General features: G+C 47.6%; 1 pseudogene; it reads right to left on the reverse strand.

Moving 5' to 3' along the window:
• Positions 1 to 294: 294 nt before the first annotated feature.
• LOC136479470 (putative disease resistance protein RGA4) lies at positions 295 to 20,317 on the reverse strand (annotated as a pseudogene).
• Positions 20,318 to 20,551: the final 234 nt, after the last annotated feature.

Genomic DNA, 20,551 nt, shown 5'->3' on the forward strand with positions numbered 1-20,551 from the left:
TTGCCGCGCCCTCTGAGCAGAAGTCTCTGCCATATCGTGTGGCGAAGGCCCAAAGGGCCGGACTTCCTCAGCCCGCGGCCCGGCGGGCGGAGGACTCGAAGAAGGCGGAGCCGCCGGGGCCTCCTCAGCAAGCGCGGCCTCCAACAGCCCGACGTCGGCCGCAGGCATGGGCAAAGGCGCGACAATGGCAGGGGATGAAGGAACATGCCGTAGAATGGCCTCCGTGTCCTCTTTAGAGCTTGAGCACAGCCCGCCAAGAACGTCGGGCATAGGCTCGACGGCGGTGTCTTCCGGCTATTCGCCGACGCTCGTAGCACCATGCGAGGAGCGCGCCGGGGCAACGCCGGTCTCCGGGCGCCCGGCACCGCTCACGGCTCCGCTAGTCGGGCACACCAGAGCTACGGGAGAGCCGCGATCCCCTCCGCTCGCAACTCGCGCATCTGCTGACAGGACGGAGGAGCTCTCAACGTCTTCGCTGCCGGCGGAGGCAACGCCCGCACTGCCAGCAGAAGACAAGGCCGGCGCGATCAACGGAGCTCCGCTCTTCTTCTTCTTTTTCGCAGGTGCTCGAGAGCTGACGGCGCCCTTCCTCTTCTTAGACTCGGCCTCTGCCGTAACATTCTTTGCGAAGGCTTTCTTCTTCTTCTTCTCAATCGAGGCTAGGACCTCAGCAGGAACCTCGCGCTCCCGGTAGACGATCCCGACCTCCTCAAAAACTCGATTGAGCCACGGCATGGTGCCAGCCACGGCCATCCGAGACATGTACTCACGCTCGGAAATCTTGCCAACCAACCCTATGGCGGCTTCCTCAACTTCGGAGATGAAACCGTCCTCCGTCACCCCCTCCCCCAGGGACCGACCGAAGCGGGGGAACAGAATCCCGGCCTCTGGCCCGAAAACGGGGACCTTGACCTGTTCTAGCCGAAAGGCTGGGTTGTTCTTGCCCAAGGGCCAGTAGTTGCAGGCCATGATCTCCTCCACCAGATCGCGGCCACCAGAGTAGCGGCACGCTGCCGCAAAAGCCTGATCACAAACCTCCCTCGTCGGAGACACCTCCTCCGGTGGATCCACACGTGTGTGTGGCGCCATCTCCTCCATCCGAGAAGTCAATGGATACTCCGAGAGCTCCTCGCCATCCTCGTTTGTGCTGCGGACCCCGTAGGTCTTCACGTAGAACCATTGCTCGAGCCAGCCGTGGTCCCACTTACCCTTCTGGTAAAAAGAGATCTCCAGGCGGTCCACGCCTTGGTTCCTCTTAGACATAAAAGTGCAACTACCGTACTGGTAGGTCACCTCCACCTCCTTGCCATCCCGCACCTCTTTCTTCTTCTTCGGCTGCTTCTGCAGTTCATAGTACGTGCAAAAGGTGTCCACATCCGGCTCGGCACCATAAGAGACGCACGCCCAGCAGAATTTGCTAAGCGTCAGGAAAGTAGTGGGAGTCAGATGATGGAGCTGGACATTGAAGGTCTCCAACACCCGTCGAAGGAAGGGAATGTAAGGAAGGCGGAGGCCGCAGGTGAAGAAGTCCCGAAAGACCACCGCATATCCTTCCTCCGGTTCCGGAACGGTCTGACCCGGCGAAGGGATTTTTACCCTAGAAGAAGAAAAACATGACTCCTTCAACATCTCCTCGATTGCCTCCTCAGTAATAGAGGAGGGGCCGAAGTCCCAAGGCTTTATCGCCATATCTCCGGAGTCCGCGGCGATCAGGTCTTCGACAAACGCAGAGACACTCCCCAAATCCTCCTCCACTAGCTTTTCCAACTCCAACGCGGAGGCAGAGGCAAGCATGCACTCCTCAAAGCGCGCACCCCAGCCGACGGCCCAAACGCCGAGAAGGTGGCGGTAGGGTCTGAAGAAGGCGGGCCGGCGAGTTTGGGCGGAGGCGGAAAGGAAAGCCACCGCGACAGCAATCTAAGCGCGAGACGTGAACAGAAAGACGGAACACGCGAGGGCAGCAAGAGGCGAAAGCGAAGAGGGCAGAGAGCGATTTCTCGAATGCAATGAAAGCGAATGAGCGGTGTGGGGGGGACCCCGCCGCCAAAAGCACCCTTATATAGGCAGCGGGCAGGCGGTCCGGCTCCCGCCACACAACGGTCACCTCCGGAAGACTCGCCCGCTGCACAACGGTCACCTCCGAAAAAGTTGTAGGGAATGCAACGAACACTGACACGGCAGAAACGGCCACAACGTAGGGCAACGGCTAGATTTGCCGCCCAACGGCTACTCTCAACGAGACCAATGGCCACGCCAGAGCGGGCTAGGGGGGAAGTAGCGGGGCCTCGCTCGAAGACACCGAATACGGCCTCCGCCCCCGCGGACGCCCTCAGCCAAGGCGTTTTGAGCTCACGGCACGCTCCAGCGAACCATGGTCTCAAAAGGGGGGAACTGTTGTAACATGGCTTTGGCGGGTGGCGAAGGCCTCCAACAGCGAGGTGTCGCCAAGGTGTCTTCGACCGTCTTAGGGCGGAGACCCGGCGCTGACTATAGGAACTTTCCCGGCTATGCTCGAAGGGTGCTGAACCTCCTTTTCACCGCGGACTCCGCCAAGGCCAGGCACGCATGCCGCTGACCGCTCAGGCGGCCCCGTTTCGACTTACGGGCGTCTCCGAGAATACGGGCGGAGGCCGCCTTATCTCTAAACTAATCAAACAAACGATCTTGCCTAAGTGTGTGCAGGTACTCAAGCGCAGGCGCTCGCGGTCCGCGCAAACACGCCAGCATGGCCCCTGAGCGGCCGGGCGGAGACCTACGGATGATGTCTCCGCCCGGACCGACGGAGACTCTCCAAGGCGACGGCGCGCCCCTGGAGACGGAGGCCAGCGCCCAGACGCGCGGCCGGGCGGAGACCTGCGGATGATGTCTCCGCCCGGACCGGCGGAGACTCTCCAAGGTGATGGCGCGCCCCTGGAGATGGAGGCCAGCGCCGGGGCGCGCTGCCGGGCGGAGACCTACGGATGATGTCTCCGCCCGGACCGGCGGAGACTCTCCAAGGCGATGGCGCGCCCCTGAAGGCGGAGGCCAGCGGCGAGAACCATGGCCCCCGCGCGGCCGGGCGGAGACCCGCGGGTAATGTCTCCGACCGTCCGGCGGAGACCTGCCGAGGCAGCGGCGCGCCCCTGGAGATGAAGGCCGGCGCCGGAGACCCAGGCCTTTGGGCCGAAGACCGAGGTATGGTGGGCCGGCTGCTCATGGAAGCCCATCACTTGAAGACGGTATGGCGGGATTGCCCCGCGAACAAGAGGCTAGCGGCGGAATATTCCAGGAATGTACTGTAGCAGTTGAGGGGCATTGTAATAAATTCTGTTATGTAGTAGTTGAGTCCTATAAATAGGGGACACTTGTAACCGTGCAGGTTGGTTGGTGGATGAATTAATGAAACCATAGCTTTCCGTGCCAGTCCCTTACTCACCACTCTCCCCCCCTGTCGTTCCTATCCCGAGCCTCCGCCCAAGGGTGGCGTCCGACGGGCGGAGGCCTCGGTCTCCCCCACTTAGTCGAAACAGCCAGTTTCAACATCGGACAACGCTTGTTCGTGGTCGGCACGGCTAGTGGGTGCTCGGCAACACTAGCGGGTGCTCGGCAAAACCGACGAGTGGTTCACTCGCCTGAGCCAGTAATCGTATGGGCCAATATGGTCGTGCGTCTCACCACCCTGAGAATAGTGCACGAAAACAGAGTCTGCATTTTTTGTTATTATGGTGTGTCTGTTACCAGGACGCTGTGTGTAGCTGCACTCTCTGCCGCGAGCAGATGTCCAGATTAAAGCCCATGAATTTAACCGAAGCAAGTGTTGTGCCGCACAACTGAAATAGCTCAGCTCCAGGTCTAGCAAAACGTAAACGGGACAGATCAACTGGAACACAGGAAATCCTGTTATTTATGCACAATCAGTTGACAACACAGGGTGACAAATGAATCTGTCGCGGCATGGCATGTACATAGTACATCCGTCTCTGTTCTCAGGCGTGATTCGTTGAACAAAGTGTCAAAGGTTCAAAAGCTGCTTCAACGCGTTGCTTGTACAAGTACTGAGCATCGAAATGCATGTTCACATTACGCTCTTGGTCTACCCTTTTGTTGCTGCGGTGCAGTCAGTCCATTGATCCCCCAACGAGTACATGCGAACCCTTGTGCTTCAGTCCATTGGTTCGAAGGTGCTGCTACCCTTGCGGCTTCACTGCAGTGCAAGCACGCTCGTCCACGCAGCCAGAATTTCAAGTGAGCATAGGCGTGCCACCTGCAGGGGGGATAGCCCAAATATGTTATACTACTCCAAGAAGAAATTAATGAAATAGTAGGAGATATTGTCAGGATGGAGGCAAGCAGTTATCTTGTGCAGCCAAATTTACCGGAAGCGTAGGCAGAGGGGCAGACGTTTGTCCGCACTTGTGCGTCGTTCTACCAGCCACTCTTCTTCAATCGGACATATTTCGTTGCAAGGAAACCACGTCCGGCGGCTGCGTGCTGCACAAGATACAGAGATTGGAATTGAGACGAGGGAACCAAGAAAACAGACCAAGCCAAACACGGTATCTGGAAATAAAAATATATTGGATGAAGCACCTTGAGCAATTGCAGAGCGACTGATATTTGTCTCAAAGAGGAAAGGATCTCATCTGTAGGTCACATACCACTTCCTTTGACTGCCTTTATCATTTGCATTGGCCTTGACTTGCTGGATGTGGCTGAACTTGTGCCAGTCAGGACCAGATTTCCCTGCAGCTATGGCAGTGAGCAGCGATAAGGAACAATCTAGCTGCAAATACCTTGGGTTCACATCCTGCAGATACTTAGGGACTGTTTTCATGGCATAATCCTCCGGATCGAGTCTCTGTAGTGAAGGCATGCCCTCCAATACCTTCATCTCTGGACACTTGACGATCACGAGGTTCTGCAGTTTCGGTAGATTACTGATCCTCTGCAGGTGAGTGTTTCTGAACAAATCGAGGTGGACAACAGAAGCAAAGTTCTCCAAATACCTTAGTGTTTACACCAAAATTTGGAAGGAATGTCACAGTGACCTAGAAGCTCCCGGGATCATATCATTAAGGGATCAGTTATGGGCGGATCAGAAACAACTGATTCAGATGCAAAATCTAGGAATCGGCTTTCTTCGGACAACGCCGGAGGCTACGCTCGACGCCAAGATGAAAACGTGTTGGACTCTACAAAAGGGAAAGCTTAGAGTCCAAGTTATCTTAAATTAGGAATGTTTTTCTTTAAAGTCAAGTTTTGTGATGAGTCGTGCTTAGATATGAGTCGTGCGCAAGTCCCGGGTATAAATACCAAGCCCCTGCTATTGTAAGAGACATCCAATCAATCAAATACAAGTCAATTTACTTTTTCGGCTCCGGCCACCCCTTAGGAGTAGGAGTAGAGTAGATCTCGGCGAGTTCTTCAGCGAGTACGGCAGCATCGATCCGGTCGACCTCCACTGCTTGTCTGTAAGTACCGTCATGGTTTATACCTCTGTTCGTATGGCTGCATCGATCCGATCAACGCCCACTGCGACTCTGGTATAGGCTAGTTATCGACAATTGCCTAGTTCAAGTATGGCCTGTGTGATTCTGCCTCACACCCCACTGCTTGAACTAGATCAAGGTCAAGTTATCGGCTCTACCTTTGAATGGCGATCTTTGGTAGATTCATTAAGTTACCGATATTGCTTATTGCTTTCATTGTTTATCTAATTACAGCAATATCACTTTGCCCGATTGAGATTGATTTGGATCGGCCTTATATCTTATTTAACCCATCGTTTGCTAATCTAAAATTGATCTAATCTACATCTTAAACGATGAGTTATGATTTTATCGGCTGTTTTATATCAATCTTAATCGTGCATAGCGTGCGGTTACGGCATGTTCGATCTTGAGTAGATCTATCGGTTAGCGAGAACTGTTTCATGTCCCGTTATCATGACCTGTGGGATTCTGCCTCTCACCCCACTATTAGCACCGTGGAGTGGGGATCGTTAATTGATAGACCCATTCCTGAGAAGGCATGACCTTAATTGTGCGCTATGCCTGAATCGGCTGTTTAGCCGATATCGAGCGCTCACACGAACAGATCACATTATGAGACCATTGAAGTAGAGATAAGTTGAAAGATATGTTAGCCCCAAGATCTTGTTATTATATTACGGCCTGCATGATTCTGCCTCATGCCCCACTCATATTAGTAATGAGTTAGGGTCGTCGAGTCTATTGTTGTTTCTATGGCCTGCAAGATTCTGCCTCATGCCCCACTGGTCATGGCGATAGACGAGATCTAACATGTTCATTAGATTTATCTTTATTAGATGGTTAAGTGGTGTTGAATTGTTTCTTTACATAAAAAGGGGTTCGGTTACTTGTAATCATTGGCTCAGTTCAAACCAATCATCATTGATACCTTATTGCTATTGATTAAATTATTCCTCGAGTTATATTTATCCTGGATGATAACCGATTCTTCTTACGCAACCCCATAAGCTTTAACCGATTTATTCTTATGAATATGCCGGAATCGACTATTTAGTCGATCTCCTCTCATATCGGCTCTCAGAGCCGCACATTTGGGACTGTCTAGCAACACCGGCATGTTCCACCCTTAATTACTGATAAACTTTCTCTCCTTGTCAATTGCAGGGTCAAATTGACTGGCACGTCTCGGGAGGATTACGCAGGATCGATCACCCTTGCGCTGAAGCTAGGCGGATCTGCTCCATCGAGCGGACCCTTCCGGCTTGCTGCGTGTGTCCTCGGCACGGGACAAAATTCTGTGTCGACACACGTTTCTGGCACGCCCGGTGGGACCCCACAATCATCATTGCGGTTCACAACAACGACAACATCCTTATGGTGCATTATGAAGACTTACCTGATGAAGATAAGGGTACCATCAACAAAGCTACAGAAGAATTTTAGAAGAAGTGTTTGTTGTCCTACACCAAAACACGTGACAGCACCATTATTCAAAAATTTCCACTACCAAGAGTTCTACTACACGGACAGACAGATACAGTCGAAGCTGAAGACAGGCGTTTTTTTACGGAAGTCATAGACAAATCTATTCGTGATGCTCTATCAAGCCGCAATGAAGCTTTTGTTGACACATTCCACAATGCAATGAAAGAAGTGATTCATGGATTCCTAGTTGGTCAAGGCGGATCGATTTATTACAATATTCCAAATCCGTCTACCCAAGGGACTAATCAAGTCAGTACTAGCCATCAAGAAGCAGCACCAGCTGGTAGTGGTGATGTCCAGACAGCTCAGGGATCACCTGAACAAACTCAAGGAACTACTGCGAAACAGACACAGTACAATTCTGGACCGCCAGTACAGCATGTACAACAGCCGACGGGGCAAAGTTAGAACTAGGTGATCAATTTTGGCACATCAGGCCACATACCATCGTCGGCTCAAAAAATAGCACCGTCAGTTCAAAGGATCCGTAGAGATATAGATTCTTATGTCTATAATCAGAGACTTCAAGCAGCAATCCAGAAGAGGACCCAATAGATTGAGATTCCACAAGGGTATCACTATGGCACAGATTATAACACTCTCCACATGATACCGAATCTAGGGTATCAAGGCACACGGGATTTCAATCCACAGATAGGTCAGCAAATACCGAGGAATCCAAATCCTCAAGCTGACGAGTTGTTGCTGAAGGTGACCGAGATGATGAAGAATCAGTTCGGCCTAAAGCCAAAAGGGCTGACCTTTTCGTACAAATGCCCATATCCAGAGTGGTATGATTTAGTCGCTCTTCCTACAAATTACAGGCTCACAGAGTTCGCCAAGTTCACTGATCAAGATAGTACAAGCACAATAGAACATGGCAGTCGGTATCTTACACAATTGGGCGAGGCATCAGTTGAGGATGCCCATCGAGTTCGTTTCTTCTCCTTGTCCCTGTCAGGGCCAGCCTTCACTTGGTTCTCGTCACTACCAGTCAACTCCATTGCAAACTGGGTCGACCTGGAGAAGAAGTTTCATACATATTTTTACACTGGGACTGGAGAAAAGAAGATAACCGATTTGACAACCATAAGACAGAGGACTAATGAATCGGGCACTGAGTTTCTTTAGAGATTCCGAGAGACTAGGAACCTGTGCTTCTCATTGAGCTTGGCAGATGATCAGTTAGCTGCTTTAGCCATCCAGGGAATGCTACCAATGTGGAAAGAAAAGTTGCTAGGGCAAGAGTTTGACAACCTGGGTCAGTTGGCTCAACGAGTGACAGCGCGCAATAGCCAATTCCAGAGTATGCGCAGAGATACCCGATTCCAGAAAAGTACCACAGTAGCAGAAGCTTATAATCCATATTCGATTGACGACGGCTATGAAGATGAAGATGAAGAGGTTGCTGCAGCTGAATGGAATTGGGGCAAGAAGACAGTGATGGTACCAAATCCTTGGGGAAGAAGAGTCGAGGAGAGCTATGACTTTGATGTCACAAAATCTTACTTGAGAAGGGCCAGATCAAATTGCCAGACAATCATGTTAGGTTGCCCCCTGAACAATTAAAGAATAAGAAGTTTTGCAAGTTTCATAATGCTACTTCTCATTCCACCAATGAATGCAGAATTTTCCGGCAGCACATACAGAGAGCTATTCAGCAAGGAAGGCTCAAGTTTGATACGCCTCGGAAGATGAAAGTTGATGATAATCCTTTTCCAGGAGATCAAAACTTGGTTGATGTCAGGCTATTCAATGGAAAAACTAAGGTTCTAACATCGGGCAAATCAAGAGAAGCTGGAACAGTTGATCCCAAGATGCAAATATCGGCTGATGAGTACAAAGAGATTAGAAAACGTCGTGATCAGCAAAAGAGCCGATATGAACAGGGGGAAGCGTCAAAGGATGGAGCGACAAAGCCACGAGTTACATCTCGAATCTTGTTGAATAAGTGAAAGCGGCAGAAGGAAAAGGATTATCAGCGATGGTTAGAGGATAAAAAATACCAGCATCAACTAGAAGAAGAGAGGTATGAAAGGAAGCAAGCCGAATCGCACTGGAATTGTTCTTTCTTCAGACACTGCTGGAATGAAGGTTTGAAATTGCCTACCAGATATGACTGTCCAGAATGCAGCAATCAATATTGGGAGTTTAGGCAATCTCAGATCAACCGCCGATCTGTCCATGCCCAGGATGCATATCATCATAATAACATGGATCGGCGCTTAAAAAATAGAAGTATTCATGATCAGCTGGGAAAAAGAGTTGTTGACCAAGACTGGGCTGATCATGAAGAAAGAGACGACCAAAGGGAGCATGTCTGGTAGGAAGGCCAATGGTGCCCCGAAGGATTGACAAGAAGCCAGAAGAGAAGGGTGCAGCGCCTAAGAAATAAAGAGATGGAACAGGCTCAGGCATCCAGTAAAACTCAAGTATGGCGTACCAAGCAAAGAGCCGATAGAAAGCAACCATCGGCTAATATCCAAATGGCTTTTCTGTTGCAATCCGAATTCAGAGCTCCGGCAGATCAGGAAATTTATTCAGACTTCGATGAATCAGAGTATGAAAAGATGGTTGCCAAGTTAGCGGTTGTACAACAAGCAATATTTGATAAGCCGGTCAAGCATCGGCACTTAAAGGCTTTATATATGAAAGGTTTTGTTGATGCGAAGCCGATGAACAAGATGTTGGTGGACGGAGGTGCTTCTGTCAATCTTATGCCTTATGCCACTTTCCGTAAGCTTGGCAAGGGACCAGGAGATCTTCTTGAGACCAACATGATGCTTAGGGACTTCAGCGGAAATACATCCAAGACCCGGGGGGCAATAAACGTCGAACTAACGATTGGAAGCAAGACTCTGCTCACCACATTCTTCGTCGTTGATGGAAAAGGATCATACAGTCTACTCCTCAGTCGTGATTGGATTCATGCGAATTGTTGTATACCATCGACCATGCATCAGTGTTTAATTCAATGGCATGGAGATGATGTCGAATTGGTTCGCGCTGATGAGTCTATGAGCATTGCAACAGCCGATCCAGTCTTTTGGGAACTAGGAGATTTCGAATGTTTCTCTGGCAAGACATGGGAAGGAGGCTTCATTAAAATCGGCCATGAAAGCCAACAGCCGATGCAAGCGGTCGGCTCTGAGAGTTTGTTTTAGTAGAAAAGTCACAGCTTCACGTCGGCCGTTGGATCAAAGTAAAATGAGTATTAAGTCTTGGAGACGGGTTTAGGCCGACGTATATGAAGGCTGAGTTAAAGTGTAAAGTGCGATTCAGAGTTAATGGATTTCTTAAGAGAAGTTCTGTTTCGCTTAATAGGACTCTTGACCTGGGTGGGTTACTCTTCCAACCTTTTATATTGAAAGTTCTACGGGACGTTATCCTAGCATCTGATCAACACTTGGTGGACGATTCACTCTCGGCTCTAATAGCCGGTACCATGAGGGTATCGCCTCTAGTTAAAAAAAAATGAAAATCTTCAAAGACAATAAAAGCCGATACGATATGTATCGCCTATAGAGCAAAAACAAAAGATAGAAACAGTCATACACAAGAGCATTGTACCAAGGTGCATTCACGGAAAGAATAGGAGTCTTTGTTCATTAGGATTACCCTAAGTACAAGCTAATCAAAGACCTTGTTCACCACATCCTGCGCAGACGTGATGTCCACTATGGCCTCTGCTGCCATGGTGAATTCTTCGCGCAGGTCTTCATGCTCCTCAGGACCATCACCGGTCGGGAAACCAACCTCCATGGTGTGAAGATCGTGCCTGGTCTAGACTTGCGCTGTAGTTAGAGCCACTGATGCACCGTGGCGAACGCCGTGGAGGGCAATCTCCTGGATATGGGCCGGGATATCTTGGAGACAAATGTCGATGGAGGAACCCCAAGCATTGACAGCATCCACGGCTGTGTTCGCCGCCAGTTGGAGAGATTCCAACTGTGTTGTCAGGGCTGACAATCACAAAACAAGAAAAATATCAAAATAAGAGCAATGAAAGATCAGAGTAAGAGGCCTTCATGGAATTCATCTTACTCGCCACCATGGCATCTGATTCGGACAGTCGCGCTCGGACGACGCTGGCCTCCTCCTCGGCTGCATGAAGGGCGGCCTGAGAAACCCCGAGGCGAATCTCCAACTGGCCGTTCTTCCAAGTCGCCTCGGAATAACGATTCTGGGCCATCCTCCACTCATGAAGGTAGCACCGGGCGTCGTCTCCATTATAAGAGTCAGAAGAAGGCCCACCGGCCCTTGAGAGAGGACAAAGGCTGTCATTCACAACAAACCTGTACACGAGTCAGAACTATTCATCATCATGAACAAGAAATGTTGATCTCACCTCATGCGTTGGAGACGCTGGTTCATTGGCATTCTCTCCTCCGAGAATTCCTCCGCCGCGCGCTTACCTCGGTTATCTTCGCCGTCCATGGAGATCAATTGGATCTATGAAACGGGGGAATGAGAACTGCTACAGAATTTCGACAGGCGGAGAAGAGCGGAGAAATAGTTGCGAGTAAGGATGTATTCGAGGCCGAAACCACCAACCGGTATTTGAAGACCTGAAGCGAAAGGACGGGCGCCTTAGGACGTGTAAAAGGCAACAACAATTAATGGAAGGCGAAGCGCCACTTCACTAATGCCGATGGGAATACAGCGCTAAGCAACTAAAAGGCAGGAAATCGAAGGGTTCTCTTAATAAAATCCGTGTTTTCAGACTTGATTAAACTAAGGGCCTGGATCGGCTGTATCAAATCATCTCTTTAGCCGAAGAAGGAAACATGGGTAAACAATGGAGAATATGATCGGTTCTACACAAGATCCGCGACGACATGCAGATCTTAAGTCTAGGGCACCATGGGTCACTCTCGGTATTTCTAGTCAAATGGCATCAGCTCCCGCAGGCTATTGACTTCTCCAGCTGATCTAAGAATGCTCGCGAAGACACACTTATAACGACCAAAAGGTGAGATAGCCGGTATGGTCGCCTAATCAGGGGAAACCTTATCAGCTCAGGCATTGCGCGCTTGATACATTTTGAAGACACTGGGAGGAGGTGAAAATTCGGCAGAGCAATCAAATGGGAAATATTTGAAGGAATATCACCCTAAGCGTTTGGATTAATACTTAACAACCGATTTGCTCGATCGTCAGTTTTAGTAGCCGATACCAGAAGGGTATCGTTGCTAGCGAGAAAACAAACCTGAAGGGGTGAAAGCCGGTACAATGCATATCGATTACGCCAATGGAGTGATGCGTATAATGTAGAATACAAAACGAAGGAGAAGTCACTCAAGACAAAGAAATTATTTGCTAAATGCCACCTATTACAAGTTATGGGTCGAAAAACACTTTGCCTACTATGTCATCGGCCAGGGTGTCGAAGGCCACGGAGTCGGTGACACTAAGGAAGTCCTCAGTCAGACGCTCATGATCCCCAGGGTGCACCGCGTATGGAAAACCGTGAGGAAGAAGCCGAAGATTATGGCCAGAACAAGCCTGTGCGGCAGCCAACGCCGTGGCAGCACCATGACGAATGCCATAAAGAGCAACCTCCCTGACGCGATTCAGAATGTCGTATAGGCGAACTATTGGGACGGCACCTCTGGCGTTAACAAATCCTGCCGCGTACTCCGCATCCAGTTGAAGGCTCTCTAGTTGGGTGGACAAATCTGAAAAGTTCAAAAGGGAGATGATCAGAATCCTGAGGGCAAAATTGAAAAGAAGCAGAGGTTACGACGGGTATCTCACCCGCAATTCTGGCCTTGGCCTTGGCCAACCTATCCTCCACCGAATCGACCGTAGGAGGTGATCGGTATCGAACTATGGCTAGGGCTGATTCTGCGAGGGATAGACACTCAGCGAGACTCTGGCCTTGTCGATCAATAGAGGCAAGCATATCATCATTATCAATCCGCCTCATCTGATGGCAAGGGGGTTGGCGGCAAGCCGTCGACGAGGAAGGCCCTGAAGCCCGAACGGAGTCGGCCCTGTTCCCCAAAGCAGCGGAGGCGTCATGGGATATACCCTCCTGACGACAAGGGCGCTGACGCGATGATGCAGATCCGATGAAGACCTTCTCAGGAGACCTCTTGCTGTTCTCCATGATCTCTGACCTACGGAAAAGCAGGAACTATGCTAAGGGTGCAGAAGGTTTGAGGCAAAGTGAGTTATCCTTAGATCCACTGCCGAGACCCGTTTATATAGCCCAGAAAGGTGAGAAGATAGATTTCACCAGGGGTGTGAGTTTGGAATCAGAAACGGAAACGGAACGGCACTCCGGAAGTTCAGGAGACGGATAACGAAGAGATAACAGATTTGGACTTATTGCTTCCTCAAATTATAAAAGATATGAAACAGATTCGGAGATTTTACCAAAGATCAGCCTATCCAGTTTATTTGGATTGAAGGGAGTCCAGACCCCAAGGCCAAAGTCCATCGCGAGGTGAGTCGACGTTGGCCCATTGCTAACATTATACCCAAGGAGAAAGAAAATCGCCCGCCTAAACATAAATTCAGCCGATTTTTTTTGATAAATCGGAAAACTATGGGGAAGAAGCCTGTGGCTTTCCTAGTGGGCATTCAGTGGAGCAAACAAGGGGAAGGTGTCCACACATTTTAGACCTTGCAAACACTAGGACAGCTTTGTGAGCATGGAGAGAAGACTCAGGTGATATCACAAGAATTCTCCTAACTGCAATAGCTGATCCTCTTGCTCGACAGGGCGCTAGAATGAGCGACACAATCACCCTATACACAAGAATTCTCCTAACCGCTCAAGATCTGCATAGCAAAGGGATAAACCATGGAGGATCCAGCGGGATCGGAAACACCCGAGGAGGCAGATAGAAGTGAAACATGGCTGAATTGTTGGATTTGCTCTCACCAGGGTCGGATAGCCATTTTTATAGCCAGCTTGGAAGGATGAATCCAAACGCCCGTGAAGCAATAATGCTCTGAAAAAGTTCTGAAGCATGGGCTCATGAATTGATATGGATGGCGACTAATAGTAGACCCTAGATCAAGATTCCTTACCCGTGACTACGGGCCTATCGGGAGCACGGACATGGTAATTTTGGAACAAAATTTCTTTTGTCCCAAAATTGGGGGCATGTGTTTGCACCAAAATTTGGAAGGAAAGTCACATGGACCCAGAAGCTCCAGGATCGTATCATTAAGGGATCAGTTACGGGCGGATCAGAAACAACTAATTCAGATGCAAAATCTAGGAATCGGCTTTCTTCGGACAACGTCGGAGGCTACGCTCGACGCCAAGACGAAAACGTGTTGGACTCTACAAAAAGGGAAAGCTTAGAGTCCAAGTTATCTTAAATTAGGAATGTTTTTCTTTAAAGTCAAGTTTTGTGATGAGTCATGCTTAGATAGGAGTCGTGCGCAAGTCCCAGGTATAAATACCAAGCCCCGGCTATTGTAAGAGACATCCAATCAATCAAATACAAGTCAATTTACTTTTTTGGCTCTGGCCACCCCTTAGGAGTAGGAGTAGAGTAGATCTCGGCGAGTTCTTCAGCGAGTACGGCTGCATCGATTCGGTCGACCTCCACTACTTGTCTATAAGTACCGTCATGGTTTATACCTCTATTCGTATGGCTGCATCGATCCGGTCGACCCCCACTGCGACTCTGATATAGGCTAGTTATCGACTCTTGCCTGGTTCAAGTATGGCCTGTGTGATTCTGCCTCACACCCCACTGCTTGAACTAGATTAAGGTCAAGTTATCGGCTCTACCTTTGAATGACAGTCTTTGGTAGATTTATTAAGTTACCGATATTGCTTATTGCTTTTATTGTTTATCTAATTACATCAATATCATTTTGCCCGATTGAGATTGATTTGGATCGTCCTTATATCTTATTTAACCCATCGTTTGCTAATCTAAAATTGATCTAATCTACATCTTAAACGATGAGTTATGTTTTTATCGGCTGTTTTATATCAATCTTAATCGTGCATAGCGTGCAGTTAAGGCATGTTCGATCTTGAGTAGATCTATTGGTTAGCGAGAACCATTTCATGGCCCGTTATCAAGGCCTGTGGGATTCTGCCTCTCACCCCACTGTTAGCACCGTGGAGTAGGGATCGTTAATTGATAGATCTGTTCCTGAGAAGGCATGACCTTAAATGTGCGCTATGCCTGAATCGGCTGTTTAGTCGATATCGAGCGCTCTCACGAACAGATCACATTACGAGACCATTGTAGTAGAGATAAGTTGAAACATATGTTAGCCCCATGATCTTGTTATTGTATTACGGCCTGCATGATTCTGCCTCATGCCCCACTGATATTAGTAATGAGTTAGGGTCGTCGAGTCTATTGTTGTTTCTACGGCCTGCATGATTCAGACTCATGCCCCACTGGTCATGGCGATAGACGAGATCTAACATGTTCATTAGATTTATCTTTATTAGATGGTTAAGTGGTGTTGAATTGTTTCTTTACATAAAAAGGGGTTCGGTTATTTGTAATCATTGGCTCAGTTCAAACCAATCATCATTGATACCTTATTGCCATTGATTAAATTATTCCTCGAGTTATATTTATCCTAGATGATAACCGATTCTTCTTACGCAACCCCATAAGCTTTAACCGATTTATTCTTATGAATATGCCGAAATCGACTATTTAGTCGATCTCCTCTCATATCGGCTCTCAGAGCCGCACATTCGGGACTGTCTGGCAACACCGGTATGTTCCACCCTTAATTACTGATAAACTTTCTCTCCTTGTCAATTGCAGGGTCAAATTGACTGGCACGTCTCGGGAGGATTGCGCAGGATCGATCATCCTTGCGCTGAAGCTAGGCGGATCTGCTCCATAGAGCGGACCCTTCCGGCTTGCTGCGTGTGTCCTCGGCATGGGACAAAATTTTGTGTCGACACTTAGGTTCTTGACATCATATTTGTATAATTTCTTCAAAGCCTTTGCGTGGAAGGCAAGGCCAGGAGGCATGTGGCTCAATTTGCACAAACGGAGTTTAAGCACCTCCAAGATAGGCATGCCTTTCACTTGTTCCTCCCATTCCCATTCCTCCCATGCGACCATTCCCCCAAAACGCAGGTCCTGCAATCTGGGAAATGCAACCCCTACCTGATTGTTTGGTTGTAGTAATTCAAGCCGAACATGCTTGATCGCTGGAGCCTTTCTAATCTGTAGCAGCTCCAAGCAGGGGAGCTGACTCAAGCCACTAGGAAGCTCTGTGCAGCAGGCCAAGTCGTCCATCATAAGAATCCTCAAGCTCCCAAGGGGAGTAACTGCTGTCCGCATCATCCAACCTGGGAGCCGCTCACCAAAATACACTTCAATGTTAAGGTTTTCTAAGCCAAGCGGAGGGCAGAGCTCATCAAAAACCTCCTCGATTTGTCTCTTGGCTTTCTCAGAGATCCCATCTTCCTCTTTTACCAACAGGCCATCATCTCCATGTCTACTGATGCAACCCAGTGAGAGAAACCTTAGGCGCTTCTTTCCACAAAGTTTGGCCTGTATAGCAGATGTGGAAGAAGCTACATTCTCCAAGAAACTGATTTGAAGATCTGTTAGCTGGCAGAGAGGACCCAGTTCCTCCAAACTACAGTGATCACAGTCCATGTGGGCTGGAAATCCATATAATTTCCTCAAAGAAGTTAGACCACAAAAATCCCTTGGTATAACACTTACATTTGTATTTTCAAGTCTGAGAACCCTCAAGTCTTGTAGTACTCCAATGCTACTGGGAAGATTAGCCAAACTCTGACAACCAGAAAGGCTAATGTACTGCAAGAATTTCAACTTGCCTATGTCTTCTGGTAACTTGGATGTATTACAGTTTTGTATTGACAAATACCTCAAATGTTTCAGCAGATACAAAGATTCGGTTATTGCATCAATATTTACAATGTCCAAATGTAGTGTTTGAAGACTTGAAAGAGAAACAAATGAATCACCTGGCTTAATCTTTATATTACCAACTAAAATTAGTGTTCTCAGTGATGCCTGTGTTTGGAGAGAACACCACTCCAAATCATGTTCTTCTGATCCTTTGCTTTCCAGAGATATTCGAAAAAACTTTTGAGATTTAAGTTTGTCAATACCAATTGTACTATTGTGAGCTATGAGTGCTTCATCTCTGAACACGCTATGACCAAATGACCGAACAACATCATGCATGTTGCAAACTACTTGATCAGCATACTTCATATCTGGCTCAATAAGGTTCCGCTGTATTAACTCATCATAGTATTCCCTTCCTGTTTCTTCTAGGTCACGTAAAGTTCCATGAACAAATCCTTCACTAATCCACATGCCAACAATGTCATGAGCAAAAAACAATGTGCCCCTTGGAAGGAGGGAATAGTGCAAAAAGCAAGGCTTCAAACAAGGCTGCAGATCTTCATAGCTAAGATATACCGCATAATTTAGCTCTTTAGGCATTTGTGATACTGACCATAGAGAATCATCTAAGACATTTTGCCAGTCGGTTCGTCTTATCCTTTTATAACGCAGGAGACCTCCCATTACTTTGACCCCAAGATGTAAACCATCACATTTTTCAACAAGTCTCATTCCAATATCCTTTAGTATTTCAACCTGGGGCTCATCATTTACGTTTGTAACAACCTGCAAGAATTTTAGGCTAATTAGACAAACAATAATTTATTGTGCAGTGTCGTGGTATCCTGGCAATGCAAAACACATCAAGAAAGAAACCTATGCGGTCTCTAGCACATAATTTTTGGTCAGCCTTTTTTATAATATACTCCATCTGTTCCAAATTATAGTTCGTTTGACTTTTTTTGACCACAAGTTTGACCACTCGTCTTATTCAAAAAAATTGTGCCAACATAGTCAAATTTAAGTTATTCTTCAAGAACTTTTGTTAATAAAGCAAGCCGCAACAAAAGAAGTGATATTTTGTACAAATTTTTGAATAAGACGAGTGGTCCAACTTAAGGTAAAAAAATGTCAAACGAACTATAATCTGAAACGGATTTAGTACTTTATGCATGTGCAACTAAGTAAAAAGAAAGAAAAAAGGCACGAAGGGCCACTGCATGCGAGCTCGGGGGGCTGCATGAAACAAGAGGCGTGGGGCGTGGGCGCCGATCTGACCAGGAGGAGGCGTAGGGCGTCGCACTGCGAGCCCTTTATGCGGCTATGGTTGGGGAAAGAGAGAGAAGGAAGAAAAAGAAAGAATAAAAACTACCAAATGGGCCCCACATGTCAGTAGCGGATCCCACTTTTTATGTCTAAGACCAAACAGAAAACGGGTTGATCCCATCCCTCCCCAACCAGAAAAGAAATAGGGTTGCCGCATCCCACAAACCAGACACAAGACCATCCCACCCCACCTTATCTCCCAACCAAATGTTGTCTATATGTCTCATAATATCTCTACTAGTGGATCCTACCCATGGGAACCACACATATATGTTGGCCTTTGGCCCACCGTCTCGATTCCCCCTCCCTCCCCATCTCTCTGTTTCTCTCTTCTCGCTCCGATATTGTGCAGCAGCCCAATATGTGTGACATACATACCCTCGCGTTGGACTACTGGTCAATACCGAACCACAAATGGGTCAATTGTGGCCTGCCACATAAGGATGTATAGTGTGTTAGGGCTCATTTAGAACTGGATGATAGCACGTGACAAGTCTGGGGATCTTGATGATATTCTAGTATAAGTGTGTGTGTGGGGGGGGGGGGGGGGGCATGAAAGTAGCATTATAAGAGCTTGGGACTTACATTACATCCAAAGACAATTTCGCTAACCTCACAGTGCTTGCATTTTGAGAGTCTATGGACCCAGATGACATCATACTGAATAAGTTCGAAGACCGTTTTTTTTATTTTACTCTAAAAAGCATAGTGCTAAACAGACTTATTATGGTTGCCTTAGTTTGTGAATTAAATTTAGTTGCTAATTCGCCATGTGGTATTGCCTACGTTACAGCCCATGACAGATCCAATCGAACCTACAGATCTCAAGTTCTTTTAGAAAAGGAGGAAGTGTAATACAATGTCCAAATTTTAATTGCTTTAACAAAAAATTGTTAATACCTGCCCTATGTGGAGTCTGCATGACTGCATATGCAGGATATTACAATACTAACATATGGAAGTATGGCATTTTGCTTCTTTATAATATATTTCGAAGGTCACCACCCTGTAGAACTTGATGTTGAAACAAATAAGAAAAATAGAAGTTGCCAGGACAGGGAATCTAGTTCCCACTACTAAGATAGAAGCAAAACTAAAGTGATGCAGCTATAAAACAAAATGCATAATTAAAGAAAAGTAATTAATGTGTGGATTAATTTGTCAGCACACGGCATCTTCAAGCCCAAGTTTATCAATACGATGGTAGGGCTCCTCAGCCTTCATCTGACGTGCCACTATGTCATGCCTTGTGGTGACCAGCACACGGCTACCTTGAGCTAGCATGGCATTGACAAAGGGAGTTCTAAGCACACCTTCCCATATATTGTAGTCCCAGACATCATCCATTATTAATAAGGTTTTGTGTCCCTTCAGAGCTTCTATTAGAGTCTGTTCCAGTGCCACCTTTGAAATTCCACAAGCATGGTGGTTTCCACCAGCTTCGATAATAACTCTCCTTAGCATTTCAGTATTGTTGAAGTCTTGGTTGACACTCAACCATATTTTCTTCGTGAACTCATGTTTTATGACTTCACTGTTGAAGATCTTTTGAGCAAGGGTGGTTTTACCAATCCCACCAATTCCCACAATGGAGAAAATGATTATTTTGTTGGATTTGTCGTCATCAGTTGGATACTTCTTTGTTAGCATCTCTACTAGATTTGTTGTGTCCTCTTCGATCTTCTCACCAACCAAACCAGATTCGTCAAGCCCCCCTGATGTCTCACGGGTACCAGAAGGATATGATACTTGGTTTCTTCCACGGTCCTCATAAGTACCAAGGTTCATGAAGTTGAATGATGCACCACGTGCCTTGATGTCATCTAGCTTCTTGTTAAGGTTCTTGATGTGGCTTCCAATGTCGTGGGCATGTACGGGATTCCGTATGCAGAAGAGCAACGGGTTGAAGCATCCGGCATCATGCCTTTTGCCTCGCTCCAAGGCCTTGAGCTGGCACAAGTCGAGGATGTCAGTGGCATCATACATAGCATTCTTTAGCTCTATCCCCCATGCTTGGACACTTTGATCTGTGATGTTCCTCCTATCAGCATCAGCAAGGATGTTCTTCAGATCCCGAAGCTTGACGTCCATGTTATCAATCTCACCGTACACTCCAAGCAACATATGCACCTCATCTGCCACCATCTGCATGAGCATGTTTTGGATGTAGGACGCCAAAGCATCTAGGACAGCGGCCATGATTGAGAACTTCGGTTTTTGCTGTAACAAAATGAGAACAGACATTGATTTCAACATGGCATTTTAATTTTATACATCAAAGATTCAATCATCTGCCATCTATTATTGTAGCCATCGCGTCACTACTACTAACTTATTGTTCATTCATACAACTACATGATAGTGGCAACTATATGCGCCGATCTAGCTATGCATAAGCAGCTGAAGAAACGTAACTACTACATCACACTATAT

Source organism: Miscanthus floridulus, chromosome 9 (genome assembly GCF_019320115.1).
Source record: "Miscanthus floridulus cultivar M001 chromosome 9, ASM1932011v1, whole genome shotgun sequence".
In the NCBI taxonomy this organism is placed as follows: Eukaryota; Viridiplantae; Streptophyta; class Magnoliopsida; order Poales; family Poaceae; genus Miscanthus; species Miscanthus floridulus.